The 15002-nt window shown below is 41.4% G+C and overlaps 1 long non-coding RNA gene across 2 annotated transcripts; it reads left to right on the forward strand.

Moving 5' to 3' along the window:
- Positions 1-5660: 5660 nt before the first annotated feature.
- On the forward strand, positions 5661-12816 carry LOC118357907 (uncharacterized). Of its 2 annotated transcripts, none has more exons than XR_004820377.2 (5): positions 5661-5793; positions 6325-6540; positions 6711-6855; positions 8979-9106; positions 9339-12816. It is a non-coding gene; the product is annotated as an uncharacterized LOC118357907 (long non-coding RNA). The 2 variants fall into 2 exon arrangements; XR_004820378.2 differs by having other exon boundaries at positions 9374-12816.
- The last annotated feature ends 2186 nt before the right edge of the window (positions 12817-15002 follow it).

Raw genomic sequence — 15002 nt, forward strand, 5'->3', positions numbered from 1 at the left:
CAATATTTTTTCCTAAGCATCTAGTCTTACTTACTCAGCCCAGTTTCTACATCTTGACCACAAAATAGGTAAAGAAGTTGTCCAGATGCTTTTCAACTTCATCTGGAAAAATCGTACACATTACATTAGGAAATCTATCGCAATGAACACATGAATATGGTGGTCTCAATTGTTTAGATTTTCCTACTTTGAATAATACTTTTAAGATAAATTGGGCTAAACATTGAATGAATCAAAGTTCAATATGGAATTTCATCCTTCATATCTTCTGCCATTTTGGTGGCTTCAATTTCATGTTACTGTGTAACTATAACATTGATAAGATTCCTTCAAAATGATCTGCTTTTCATAGACAAGTATTCTTAGTGTGGTCATTAATATATAAATATAATTTTTCCCAACATAGGTATTTCATTTGGAACAATAAGGATATTTTGAAATGGAAACAGATCTTAATTTTTTAAGAACTGGTTTAATAATAATTTCCTGCTGGTGAGTCAACTTATTAATGCAGTGTCACATCCTGACCTTAGTTCCTTTTTTATGTTTCTATTTTGGTTTGGTCAGTGTTACGTTCCCCAGATTATGTGTTGTAGTTTGTGTATTTGCATGTGTTTATTTCAGGAAATGGCTTCCTGAAATCCCTCAAGCAGCTGATTGGTCGACTCCATGGCTAATTGAAGAGCTGACCCCGCCCCCTCGTCAAGACGCATCTGTCTCCAATTACCTATTCCTTCTGAAGCCATATAAAAGCCAGTGTTCTGTTCAGGAGAGAGGTTCATTGCAGAGAGGTTCATTGCAGAGAGGTTCATTGCAGAGAGGTTCATTGCAGAGAGGTTCATTGCAGAGAGGTTCATTGCAGAGAGGTTCATTGCAGAGAGGTTCATTGCAGAGAGATCATTGCAGAGAGAGGAGGCTGATGGCTGTGGATAATTTACTATGTTAGTTGTTGGTAGCAGTTAGAGCTTATTTGATGTCCTTTGTTTCTTAGTTTGTTTGAGAAATTACTTGTTCTCCTGTTTAATTTCTTCCCAGGGGGGAAGGGGAAGGCACCTAGGTAGTGTTTAGTTAAGAGGCCTGCGGGCATACATATACCCGTAGTATATTCATTGTCTAGGCACAATAGGTAAGACCTGGGCGGACCACCCCCTGTATTTTGGTTAGTGCACCAGGTGGTTCTAAATTAGGTAAGTAGTGGTTAGGCAGGTAAGATAGGAGAGGGGGGGCTTTGAGATTTACTTTCTTTGCTTTGGTTCCATCAAGCCCCTTTTCCCCATATTACCGTGTAAAGGAATAAAGTCCTTGTAAACGGTACCACATTCTGCCTGTTGTCATCCTTACTCACGCCTACAGTCCATACCTTTTTCACTTCACGGAGATTTTAGTTGTAGCAGGGTGTTGCGTTCCTTCTTCATAGAGGCGTGCGTAACAGTCAGGGCGTGAGTTGGGGTGGGCATTCTATATTTTGTTCTAGGTTTTGTACTTCTATGTGTTTGGCCTGGTATGGTTCCCAATCAGAGGTAGCTGTCAATCGTTGTCTCTGATTGAGAACCATGCTTAGATAGCCTGTTCCCACCTGTGTTTGTGGGTAGTTTTCTGTTGTGTTTTTTTTCACCTTACAGGACTGTTTCGTGTCTTCACTCTCTTTGTTGGTTTTTCTCATTGAACACTTACCACGCTGCGTGTTGGTCCAATGATTCCTATTCCTCATCAGACGAAGAGGAGATTTGTTACATGCAGAAGGATTGTTACTCAATTTTTATCTTGTTACAATATCCCTGTTACACCTAGAGAGTTCACCATAGTCTCTGATATTCCATCCGGAACGTTTTTTAGAGGTGTAACCAGACCTTACCTTCTTGAGCTACCTCCGCTTAATCCAGTTGACTCTCCAATAGGGAAAATGTGTTTCTCCTTGCTCCCTCAGAACAACAACTCTATACATGCTTTATTTCGAAGAGATATTTTATCTATTCCTTATGTCTCAACTTACTGGAATACATTTGTCAGTATCTGTTGGGGAAAAAAAGTATAGTTATTACCACACAAATACCTGCTTGTTAACAAGGTCAAAGAGGTCTCTTTCAGAATTATCCATGTATTACCTGAAGAAACTCAAGACATTAACTTTAACTGTACTTTTTTGTTGTTGAGCAACCAGAAACAGTTTTGCATTTATTTTGGCATTGTCTACATGTAAATAAATGGCAAGATATTTATAGTTTTATAATTGTTAATGTTCTTAATGACTTTAGTTTTTTATGGGAGAATCTGCTGCTCGGTTTCCTTAACTATAATAAGGATAAAGAAAAACAATTTTACCTTGCAAATCTAATTGTGCTAATGGAAGAATTTCATATTCATAAATGTAAATTCACTAATAAGACAACACACCTCCATGTTTTCTATAAGGAATTCGAACAGTCACATGAAGACCTTGCTACATTCTTCCAATAAGAAAGCTGTTAAAACAATCAATACAGGTCTTATTTTTATTTTTTATTTAACCTTTATTTAACTAAGCATGTCAGTTAAGAACAAATTCTTATTTACAATGACGGAACTACAGCTATGACTCCTTAAACTGCTGCGCCACTCAGGAGTCCGATCTGTAATTTGTTGTACCCCCTAACAAACAGACAATGATAACATGCTAGGGGGTGGTGTAAGTGGTGTAAGGCACTGCATCTCAGTTCTAGAGGCTTCACTACAGACTACAGATAATCGAAAACTTCAACAAGCATTTCTCAACGGCTGGTCATGCCCCCCGCAACTACCTGCCCAAGCCTCCCCAGCTTCTCCTTTACCCAAATCCAGATAGCAGATGTTCTGAAAGAGCTGCAAAACCTGGACCCGTACAAATCAGCTGGGCTTGACAATCTGGACCCTCTATTTCTGAAACTATCCGCCGCCATTGTCGCAACCCCTATTACCAGCCTGTTCAACCTCTCTTTCATATTGTCTGAGGTCCCCAAAGTTTGGAAAGCTGCCGCAGTCACTCCCCTCTTCAAAGGGGGAGACACCCTGGACCCAAACTGTTACAGACCTATATTCATCCTGCCCTGCCTATCTAAGGTCTTCGAAAGCCAAGTCAACAAACAGATCACTGACCATCTCGAATCCCACCATACCTTCTCCGCTGTGCAATCTGGTTTCCGAGCCGGTCACGGGTGCACCTCAGCCCCGCTCAAGGTACTAAACGATATCATAACCGCCATCAATAAAAGACAGTACTGTGCAGCCGTCTTCATCGACCTTGCCAAGGCTTTCGACTCACCATATTCTTATCGGCAGACTCAGTAGCCTCGGTTTTTCTAATGACTGCCTTGCCTGGTTCACCAACTACTTTGCAGGCAGAGTTCAGTGTGTCAAATCGGAGGGCTTGTTGTCCGGTCCTCTGGCAGTCTCTATGGGGGTGCCACAGGGTTCAATTCTCAGGCCGACTCTTTTCTCTCTATATATCAATGATGTTGCTCTTGCTGCGTGCGATTCCCTGATCCACCTCTACGCAGACGACAACATTCTCTATACTTCTGGCCCTTCCTTGGACACTGTGCTATCTAACCTCTATACGAGCTTCAATGCCATAACACTCCTTCTGTGGCCTCCAACTGCTCTTAAACGCTAGTAAAACCAAATGCATGCCTTTCAACTGTTCGTTGCCTGCACCCGCACGCCCGACTAGCATCACCACCCTGGATGGGTCCGACCTAGAATATGTGGACATCTATAAGTACCTAGGTGTCTGGCTAGACTGTAAACTCTCCTTCCAGACTCATATCAAACATCTCCAATCTAGAGTTGGCTTTCTATTCCGCAACAAAGCCTCCTTCACTCACGCCGCCAAACTTAACCTAGTAAAACTGACTATCTTACCGATCCTCGACTTCGGCGATGTCATCTACAAAATAGCCTCCAGTAGTATCACAACCGGCTGTGATTGGGAATCCCATAGGGCGGCGCACAATTGGCCCAGCATCTTCCGGGTTGGGGTTTGGCTGGGGTAGGAGATCTGAGATGCTGAGACGCAGTGCCTTAGAACGCTGCGCCACTCAGGAGCCCAATCTGCAATTTGTTTTACCTCCAAGCATGTTATCATTGTCTGTTTGTATACTTATTATATGTATACTGGTGTTTCTGCAATAAAAAATTTTATACAATAAAAATCAAATATATAAAAGACTGTGTGGCTGTATCCGAATGTGCGGCAAGTGAATTGTGTGATAATGAGTGGAAAATAGTCAAATCAAAGAATGGAACAAAACAAGCAAAAGTTGTAGTAGAAGACCAGGACTGGTCCAATAATCCATTTTGGTATTGGGCTGTGTTTTTTGGACAAGGAGATTAATTTGGGAAATCCTTTTGTAATATCGAGGACTGTGAAGAAACCAGTGAGAAAGGTGGATTCAATCAAAGTGACCAGAAGCGGCCTTGTTTTGGTTAATTGCGTTGATGAAGAACAGAAGCGTGCACTGGATCTGGCTAAAATGTCGCCGTCAGAAGTAACATGTATTGATCTTTGGAATAGAGCGCCTGCCAAAAGAGTTATAGCTGGAGTTTCGTTGGATATAGTTGATGAGTATCTTAGTCAGAAAATCCCAGGAGTGGTCAGTGCACGTCGCCTGACCGGTATGGTAAATGGAAGGAAGGAGAAAAGCCTGTCGATATTGTTGTTGTTTGAGGAGACTCTACTTGGATATGTGAGGTATCCGGCGAGAGCATTTGTGTCAAAACCATTACAGTATGGAAATCGTAAAGGATATGGTCACGTGTCAAATGTTTGCAGACGGGAGAAGTATGATGTTGAAGAATCTGGGAATGGAAAATGTTGCAACTGTGGTGTGGATCATACTCCGGACTTCCTTGAGTGCCCTGTTAGGGTGAAGGAGGTCGAGGGGTCATGGATCAGGGCTGCCAGAGATCTCCTATGTGGAGGAGGTGAAGAGAGTCGCGGGGGAAGAGGCAACAGTGTTGAAGATATGGCAGTGTATGAATTGCAATCAGTTGCTAGTGTTTTAAGTAAATTGGGTGATCTGGATACACTCATTGTGAAGAAGGTGGATTTTGTGGCATTTATAGCCGCAGTGATTAATTGTACAGCACAAGTGTCTGAGAGGTCGAAGTTGCTGGAAATGATATCTGCAGCCGAGACGTTTTTGGGGCTCCAAGACTTCACAGCAGAAGCACTACAAGTGCTTTTGTCGCAGGGAAATGTCCTGCCCTCACAGAAGGCTTCTGAGCCTGTGTTAGGACCTGATTAGAATGACGTTTTTACAGAAAAGCAGGTTTATTTTGTTAATTCTTTTGGGGTAGTTAGTATGATATTTATTTTTTACCCAAATGTTTTTCCTTTTTTGGGATCCTTATTATCCATCCTCACAGTATGTGGGAGAATGCACATTCAATTGTTGCGAACACCGTTATTCCATAGAAGAAGTACAATTTCGAATAATCTGGGAATGGAAAATGTTGCAACTGAGGTTTTTACAGAAAAGCAGGTTGATTTTGTTTGGTTAATAATTTTGGGGGTAGTTAGTATGATATTTTATTTATACCCCCACCCCCCAAAAAATATTTTGGGATAATTATTATCACCCTTACACTAGGTGGCGGTATGCATATTTAATGGTTGAGAACGCCATTATACCATAGAAGAAGTTGTTCTAATCGCTGGAGAAAAGCAGAGATAAATCAACCGAGAAAGAGGACATGTGATTTGGAGACAAAGTGTTTTGACGACGCGTTGTCAAGGTTGAATATATTTCTACAGGTCTCAGGAACGAGACTGGAAAAGTGAGAGTTTTCATTGGCTGCATATATTTTAGGCTAGTACAGGCTGATGGTTTGCGTGAGAAATAATGTTGCGCCTGGACACACTCAGATTATTGTTGAAACGTCTAGTAGACGGCTATATCCTAACGTAACCGCGAAAGCCTTTTTCGCAGCAGGTTAGGATAATTAACGAAGCAGGTTAGAATACTGAGGTTAAGGTTATGCAGAGGGTTAGCGAAAATTCTCTCCAAACTTGCTACGAAAATGACTATCGAAGTGGTGTGAAGGGTGTCCCTAATGTAACCACGTACGGTAGGGTAAAGACAACCCATCATAGCCATTACGGTAAAAATAGGCAATCAAACACGAATCACTCATTAATGCAAATCATCAAAATAGCTGTTATTTATAAAATACTGCCCATTAGTACGAAATCAACCATACAAATATATAATAAAACTAAATCAATTAAGTTTTTCAACTACCAATCAAGTTTCCATGATTGAATTCCCCCTATTTAAATGTCATCCTATTTTCTCACTGCCTTTGCAGATATCAGCACAAATGTGATGATTTGGAGGTGCAACACAATGACTTCCCATCTTAGTACTTTACTGTTGAGAAGGACATGGGGCTCTACGTGAAGTCCTCACTGGCCCAGAAGGAGGATGAGCTTACAGACCTGTCAGAGCAACTGCAGCTCAGTCAACTCCGCCAAGAGTTGCAGGAGAACAAGGACAAGCTCACCTTTTGAGAACATGGTTCTTGGTGAGATAAAGAACCTCGATACCACATCTTCCCATTAACATGATCCACCACCAGGCTTTTATTTCTATTTTTATCAACTAGCTCCAACATACCTGTTCCTGTGGTTTGAATTCAAGATTAATAAATGTTGATCGTTCAATTGTATTACTCCTCTCTCCATCCCCATGCAGTGGGTAAGCAGGAAGCTCCGGAGGAGTCCCTTGTGCAGAAGGAGGAGCTGATGACTCGCCTGGAGGAGCAGCTCAGGAAGTAGAGACAGGAGCATCACACAGTCAACTACAGCCTAAAGAGGAAGACCGTGCTGGACAGCGACAGGTCAGTGCCATATGTACACTGAGTGTACAAAACATTAAGAACACTTGCTCTTTCCATGACAGACTGACCGGGTGAATCCAGGTGAAAGACATGATCCCTTATTGATGTAATTTGTTATATCCACTTCAATCAGTGTAGATGAAGGGGAGGAGACAGGTTAAAGAAGGATTGCTAAGCCTTGAGACAATTCAGACATGGATTGTGTATGTGTGCTATTCAGAGGGTGGATGGGCAAGACAAAAAATGTAAGTGCCTTTGAATAGGGTATTGGGGGGGGTGCAAGGTATTTCTTAATAATTGGTATACTTGTATATACCCTGTAGTATTTGGTCACTGCTGCTCAAAACATTCCTTCACTCAGCATCTAACAGATTTTCTTCACTCAGCACTCAACAGATTTTCACTCCAAAAACATTTTTGCCATAAAGTCATTCAATGACAGAAAGGGAGGGGGTCCCGCACAACTACAACTGTAACTGCAGCCTTTAAAAACAACAACAGCAATATAAAACATGTATGTTCCAATCAGGAACACTGACTCCTGCTCATACTCTCCCTCCCTGTGCCCTCTAGCCAAGAGTTTCCCAAATTCGGTCCTGCCCCCCCATGGGCATGTTTAGTTTTTTTGCCCTAGGTCACAATACTCCACAATGACAAAGCAAAAACAGGTTTAGACATTTTAGCAAATGTATAAAAATAAAAACACTTAAATAGCACATTTACATAAGTATTCAGACCCTTAGTGCTTTGTTGAAGCAGTGATTACAACCTTGGCACACCTGTATTTGGGGAGTTTCTGCCATTCTTCTCTGCAGATCCTCTCAAGCTCTGTCAGGTTGGATGGGGATTGTCGCTGCACAGCTATTTTTACGTCTCTCCAGAGATGTTTGATCGGGTTGAAGTTGGGTCTATGGCTGGGCCACTCAAGGACATTCAGAGACTTGTCTCGAAGCCACTCCTGCGTGTCTTGGCTGTGTGCTTAGGATCATTGTCCTTTTGGATGGTGAACCTTCTCCCCAGTCTGAGGTCTTGAGAACTCTGGAGCAGGTTTTCATCAAGGATCTCTGTATTTTGCTCCGTTAATCTTTCCCTCAGTCCTGACTAGTCTCCCTGCCTCTGAAAAACATCCCATACAGCATGATGCTGGCACCACCATGCTTCACTGTAGGGATGGTGACAGGTTTCCTCCAGAAATTACACTTTGCATTCAGGCCAAAGAGTTCAATCTTGGTTTCATCAGACCAGAGAATCTTGTTTCTCATGGTCAGAGTCCTTTAGGTGCCTTTTGGCAAACTCCAAGCGGGCTGTCATGTGCCTTTTTACTGAAGAGTGGTTTCTGTCTGGCCACTCTACCATAAAGGCCTGATTTGGTAGAGTGCTGCAGAGATGGTTGTCCTTCTGGAAGGTTCTCCCATCTCCACAGAGGGACTCTGGAGCTCTGTCCGAGTGGACATCGGGTTCTTGTTCACCGCTGCCCTTCTCCCCCGATTGCTCAGTTTTGCCGGTTAGCCAGCTCTAGGAAGAGTTTTGGGTGGTTCCAAACATCTTCTATTTTATGATGGAGCCCACAGGGTTCTTGGGGACCTTCAGTGCTGCAGACATGTTTTGGTACCCTTCCCGAGATCTGTGCCTCGACAAAATGCTGTCTCAGAGCTCTCCGGTCAATTCCTTCGACCCCAGGGCTTGGTTTTTGCTCTGACATGCACTGTCAACTGTGGAACTTTATATAGACAGATGTGGGTCTTTCAAAATCATGTCCAATCAATTGATTTGACCACAGGTGGACTCCAAGTTGTAGAAACATCTCAAGGATGATCAATAGGAACAGGATGCACCTTACCTCAATTTCAAGTCTCATAGGAAAAGGGTTTGGATACTTATATAAATAAGGTATTTCTGTTCTTTAGCTTTTATAAATTTGCTAAAAAAATTTTTTAAAACTCTGCTTGCTTTGTCAGTATGGGGCATTGTGTGTAGATTGCTGAGATTGTTTATTTTTTAAAATTAATTTTAGAATAAGGCTGTAACGTATCAAAATGTGGTAAAGTCAAGGGGTCTGAATACTTCTTGAATGCAATCTACATGCTCCAGAACATCAGGGCCTCTTTGTTCCTCCTCTTAAGGCCACCACCCACCTGTGTCACTTCAAGACAGGAGTCCTGGGCCTTATACCGTGTTGTACACCCAACTACAACCACATCCTGTCCAAGATGGGACCCCTGTCCAAGAGCACCTGCCTTCAACTTCATAGGTGATTGAGCTGCCTTTTATGCTGCTGTTTTTTATGCTTGTCAAAAATACTATTTATTTATTAGTAAATGCAATAAATGTACTCAGTGTATGTTGTAGCTTAGTTACAGTAGATACTGAGTAGGTGCTTTTTGTTGTATTAATTCAAAGATAATATATATTTCCTTTTTTAAATGTAGTTTTTTTGGGGGGTTTAATATATCAAATTTGTGTCAATGTCTTGTTAACCATAGCCTCTTTGTTCATCTGGAAACCCCCACCGCCCTAGAAGAGGACTAGTCCGTCCAAACCCTCTGGTCCAGAGTGCCTGGCTCCTCTGCTGGGTGACCCTTCCAGAGGGAGCCTGTTTACCCCCCACAGACCCACCCCAATCAGGGGTAGCCCCATTGAACCCATCCTCATAGAGGCAGGACTGGGCTTCAAACTCCTTTAATGGGACATTTCCAACAGAAAATAAATGGTGCTACTTGGTTATGCAAAAAATATTGTCACTTATACATTTTATTTTTCAGCCACTAGGTGGCAGCAACTATACTTAGAATATGTCCTACTGAGTCCGACAAAGATCAGCCACGAGAAAGTTTTCTAGAGAAAGCAATCAAAAGCTCTGTTATTTTGTGATATTAGTTTTTTAAAGACTGTATCCAAAAAATAAACATCAGAAATGTATACTCAAAAGATTAAGGCATACTGTAGCACATCCATTGTCCACATACTAAATCCAATACAGTGGGGCAAAAAAGTATTTAGTCAGCCACCAATTGTGCAAGTTCTCCCACTTAAAAAGATATATATATAAGATATATATATATATATATATTTTTATATATATATATTTTAAAAAGATGAGAGGCCTGTAATTTTCATCATAGGTACACTTCAACGATGACAGACAAAAATGAGGAAAAAAATCCAGAAAATCACATTGTAGGATTTTTAATGAATTTGTTTACAAATTATGGTGGAAAATAAGTATTTGGTGACCTACAAACAAGCAAGATTTCTGGCTCTCACAGACCTGTAACTTCTTCTTTAAGAGGCTCCTCTATCCTCCACTCGTTACCTGTATTAATGGCACCTGTTTGAACTTATCAGTATAAAAGACATCTGTCCACAACCTCAAATAGTCACACTCCAAACTCCATTATGGCCAAGACCAAAGAGCTGTCAAAGGACACCAGAAACAAAATTGTAGACCTGCACCAGGTCTGTTATGCTTCAATTCTGTACGTGTTCAGTATTGATGATACTTGTATGATGCATGAGTTCAGTGCAGATATTGATTGAATGGAATGAAAATGTTCTCAATTGAAAATGTTCCAATGATCAATGCGTTAGGGTAAGCATGGTGCTTGTAGCCTTAGGGTTGCGAGTTCAAATCTCATTAACCAGCTTTTCATCCAACCATTTCATGAAGATTAATTACCTGACGCATGACAATATATTGATATTGATATAATAACCATCATAATGAAGTAAACTTGGAGTAACTCAATGATATGTTGTGTACGACTTGGGGAAACCATGCAGTTTATTAAGGTATGGGTGAAATAAATGATGAACTTCACAGGGTGGTGAATGTCATGAGTTTGATACTCTTTTCCAATAAATATCGAAGGTTTTATTCTGGTGACATGATGATTGATGTGGTTTTCGGTAAACTTTCCAAATGTCGACAAAACAAAATACGCTAGACAAGGTGGGATCTTTTTGTGTCAGTAAAATGAATTATGCAAGAAATGTCAGTGGAAATGCTTTTATGCGCAAATATTGTTATAATAACCATCATATGGAAGTAAACGTGGAGTCACGCGATGACATGTTGGGTGGTCCACCCACTACAAATCGAGAAAGCGTGCAGATTATTAGCCTACAAATAAATTATAATGAACTTCACAGGCTGGTAAAAGTTCACAATGAACTTGATGCACATTTCCAATAACTGTCGAGGGTTTTATTCTGGTGACATGACAAATAAAAATAATTGTCAATCATAATCTCATAAAGGTAGCAGTCCAAACACTTAATAGATAAACCCTATCCCCTCTGCCCTCAAATTAAGTGGACACTTCTGATGACACATCATGACGTTTGACGAGTACACACTTGCAGGACGAGGGAGGAAGGATTTACAGTAATGAGCGTAATGTCATTGTAACTGACCACAAGACAAATAAAGTGACCAAAGGGGTCACATTCCAAGTGTAGAATATTACCACCAAAGGTATTTTTCATTGTAGTGACACCGGCGGAGCGTTCAGATCCATGGGAAAGCCAAATATCGTTGCCCCATTGTGACCTCCAGAAGTTGGCATCAGCCAAAATTGAGTGAGACGCTTGAAAAAAGCAAAAAAATTTTCGAAATTGATTAGCAAATAAAAATAAGGCCTTGCGCTTCACATTGTTTCGTAACCCCCTAGCATTAAGAGATAATATAGACAAAGACAAAGCCACAAAGATTATATAAAAGTATAAACTGTAGTAGGATGAGTCAAAGACGTAGGAGCAGTGAACGAAAACGATAAGGAACCGAGATCTGCACCATTTAAGTCAATTTAAAGTGAAAATAGATTATTCCATAACCTTTGAGCTAGATGTTATCTGGCTTTGAAATTCAACTCAACTGGAAATTATGTTCAAGACCAAACCAAGGGTTCTTGTAGTAAGAGAGACTAAAAACCCTCTTTAGTGTAATCAGGAACTATTCTGAGAAATAAAACAACAAATAATCATTTAAATAAAAGGGTACCTACTATTTTAAGTACATAGATCATAAAATAATTGAATAACAAAATGTTTGACATATAAACGTTCCTAAGACCTTTTTTGGAAATAGGTGTTAATAACTAAATAGAACAATAACCGTGTAAAGTCAGAGCAGACCTGTATGCCCTTTAAAACAGTACCTTAGTTACTGTATACATAAACATAAATACAGCTTTCAATCTTCTTCGGAAGTTTGTAAACAAAATAGGTTTTCTGGTCATACAAGAACAAACTAATAAATTGAAATACATGAGTATTCCAGAAAAATAGTCACCCGATGCTTGTTAGGTAAACAACATAAGGAAAATTAGAATACCATGGCTGAAAGCATCAACCTGTTCCTTCTGTGAGATTTTAGGGAGGAATATGGATTTCTGAACCGTTGATGAAACCTCGTCCTCCGACGAAGTAAGCAGCCTTCCCCTCACTTCGTGCTATCTTGATCGTTGGCCACAACTTGTTCCTTCTTTCTATGTCTTCCGGGCTGAGATGCTCGGCGAAACGCATACCATGGCTCTGAAGGAAGGCGTTCTTCCTAGCAGATTTCCAGACAGCATCCCTGTAGAATCTGGTAGTGAATAGGATGATGATACCCCTGGGTCTTGAATCGTTTAGCTGTTGCTGGAGTTGATGAGTAAGGAGAGGGTAGCCACGATGTCAGAGTTCATGTTGGGTTTTTTGGAGGGTGGAGGTTTGCACGGAGTAACCGGTAAAGAGGGGAATTCGTTATCTTCAACAGCATTCGAAAGCATTATATTATCCATAGACCAAGTGTAGTTATGGCAGTTGTCTATAAGCACGTTTCTCTCTTGTTGATTAGCAATAGAACGGCAAACTTCTTCCTTTATTTTTTTGTCACGACTTTGCATGGACATGCTGAAATAAATGATCCAATTATCATTCCAGTCACAGGAAAGGTCTTATATCTTGAACAAATAAAATAGTAATGACTGTAAACTTGTTTTGTTTTTTTCATAATCTTTCTGAAGTTTGGTACGGAGCTTGATAAAAAAAATGTCTGTTCAAGCCGCCATCTTGGCACCTACATAGATTACAAACAATGGACAATCGGGCTAGGGGGTACAATATCACATTACAATTACACAAGGATCTTAAGGGACATGTATATACTTACAATTCTAACAGCTTTTTTTGTTTGTTAGTAGAGCATTTAACCGTCTTAAAATACAGTTCAATTTATTTTTGTAGGGTAAGAAAATGTGGCTTTCTGTTTTATTTTTTATTTTTTATTTCACCTTTATTTAACCAGGTAGGCTAGTTGAGAACAAGTTCTCATTTGCAACTGCGACCTGGCCAAGATAAAGCATAGCAGTGTGAACAGACAACACAGAGTTACACATGGAGTAAACAATTAACAAGTCAATAACACAGTAGAAAAAAGGGGAGTCTATATACAATGTGTGCAAAAGGCATGAGGAGGTAGGCGAATAATTACAATATTGCAGATTAACACTGGAGTGATAAATGATCAGATGATCATGTACAGGTAGAGATATTGGTGTGCAAAAGAGCAGAAAAGTAAATAAATAAAAACTGTGGGGATGAGGTAGGTGAAAATGGGTGGGCTATTTACCAATAGATTATGTACAGCTGCAGCGATCGGTTAGCTGCTCAGATAGCTGATGTTTGAAGTTGGTGAGGGAGACAAAAGTCTCCAACTTCAGCGATTTTTGCAATTTGTTCCAGTCACAGGCAGCAGAGTACTGGAACGAAAGGCGGCCGAATGAGGTGTTGGCTTTAGGGATGATCAGTGAGATACACCTGCTGGAGCGCGTGCTACGGATAGGTGTTGCCATCGTGACCAGTGAACTGAGATAAGGCGGAGCTTTACCTAGCATTGCCTTGTAGATGACCTGGAGCCAGTGGGTCTGGCGACGAATATGTAGCGAGGGCCAGCCGACTAGAGCATACAAGTCGCAGTGGTGGGTAGTATAAGGTGCTTTAGTGACAAAACGGATGGCACTGTGATAAACTGCATCCAGTTTGCTGAGTAGAGTGTTGGAAGCGATTTTGTAGATGACATCGCCAAAGTCGAAGGATCGGTAGGATAGTCAGTTTTACTAGGGTAAGCTTGGCAGCGTGAGTGAAGGAGGCTTTGTTGCGGAATAGAAAGCCGACTCTTGATTTGATTTTCGATTGGAGATGTTTGATATGGGTCTGGAAGGAGAGTTTGCAGTCTAGCCAGACACCTAGGTACTTATAGGTGTCCACATATTCAAGGTCGGAACCATCCAGTGTGGTGATGCTAGTCGGGCATGCGGGTGCAGGCAGCGATCGGTTGAAAAGCATGCATTTGGTTTTACTAGCGTTTAAGAGCAGTTGGAGGCCACGGAAGGAGTGTTGTATGGCATTGAAGCTCGTTTGGAGGTTAGATAGCACAGTGTCCAATGACGAGCCGAAAGTATATAGAATGGTGTCGTCTGCGTAGAGGTGGATCAGGGAATCGCCCGCAGCAAGACCAACATCATTGATATACACAGAGAAAAGAGTCGGCCCGAGAATTGAACCCTGTGGCACCCCCATAGAGACTACCAGAGGACCGGACAGCATGCCCTCCGAACTCTGTCTGCAAAGTAATTGGTGAACCAGGCAAGGCAGTCATCCGAAAAACCGAGGCTACTGAGTCTGCCGATAAGAATCTGGTGATTGACAGAGTCGAAAGCCTTGGCAAGGTCGATGAAGATGGCTGCACAGTACTGTCTTTTATCGATGGCGGTTATGATGTCGTTTAGTACCTTGAGTGTGGCTGAGGTGCACCTGTGACCGGCTCCGAAACCAGATTGCATAGCGGAGAAGGTACGGTGGGATTCGAGATGGTCAGTGACCTGTGTTTGTTGACTTGGCTTTCGAAGACCTTAGATAGGCAGGGCAGAATGGATATAGGTCTGTAACAGTTTTTGAAGAGGGGGATGACTGCAGCAGCTTTCCAATCCTTGGGGATCTCAGACGATATGAAAGAGAGGTTGAACAGGCTGGTAATAGGGGTTGCGACAATGGCGGCGGATAGTTTCAGAAATAGAGGGTCCAGATTGTCAAGCCCAGCTGATTTATACGGGTCCAGGTTTTGCAGCTCTTTCAGAACTGTTGTCTGGATTTGGGTAAAGGAGAAC

The sequence above is a fragment of the Oncorhynchus keta genome, chromosome 25 (assembly GCF_023373465.1).
Source record: "Oncorhynchus keta strain PuntledgeMale-10-30-2019 chromosome 25, Oket_V2, whole genome shotgun sequence".
Taxonomy (NCBI): domain Eukaryota; kingdom Metazoa; phylum Chordata; class Actinopteri; order Salmoniformes; family Salmonidae; genus Oncorhynchus; species Oncorhynchus keta.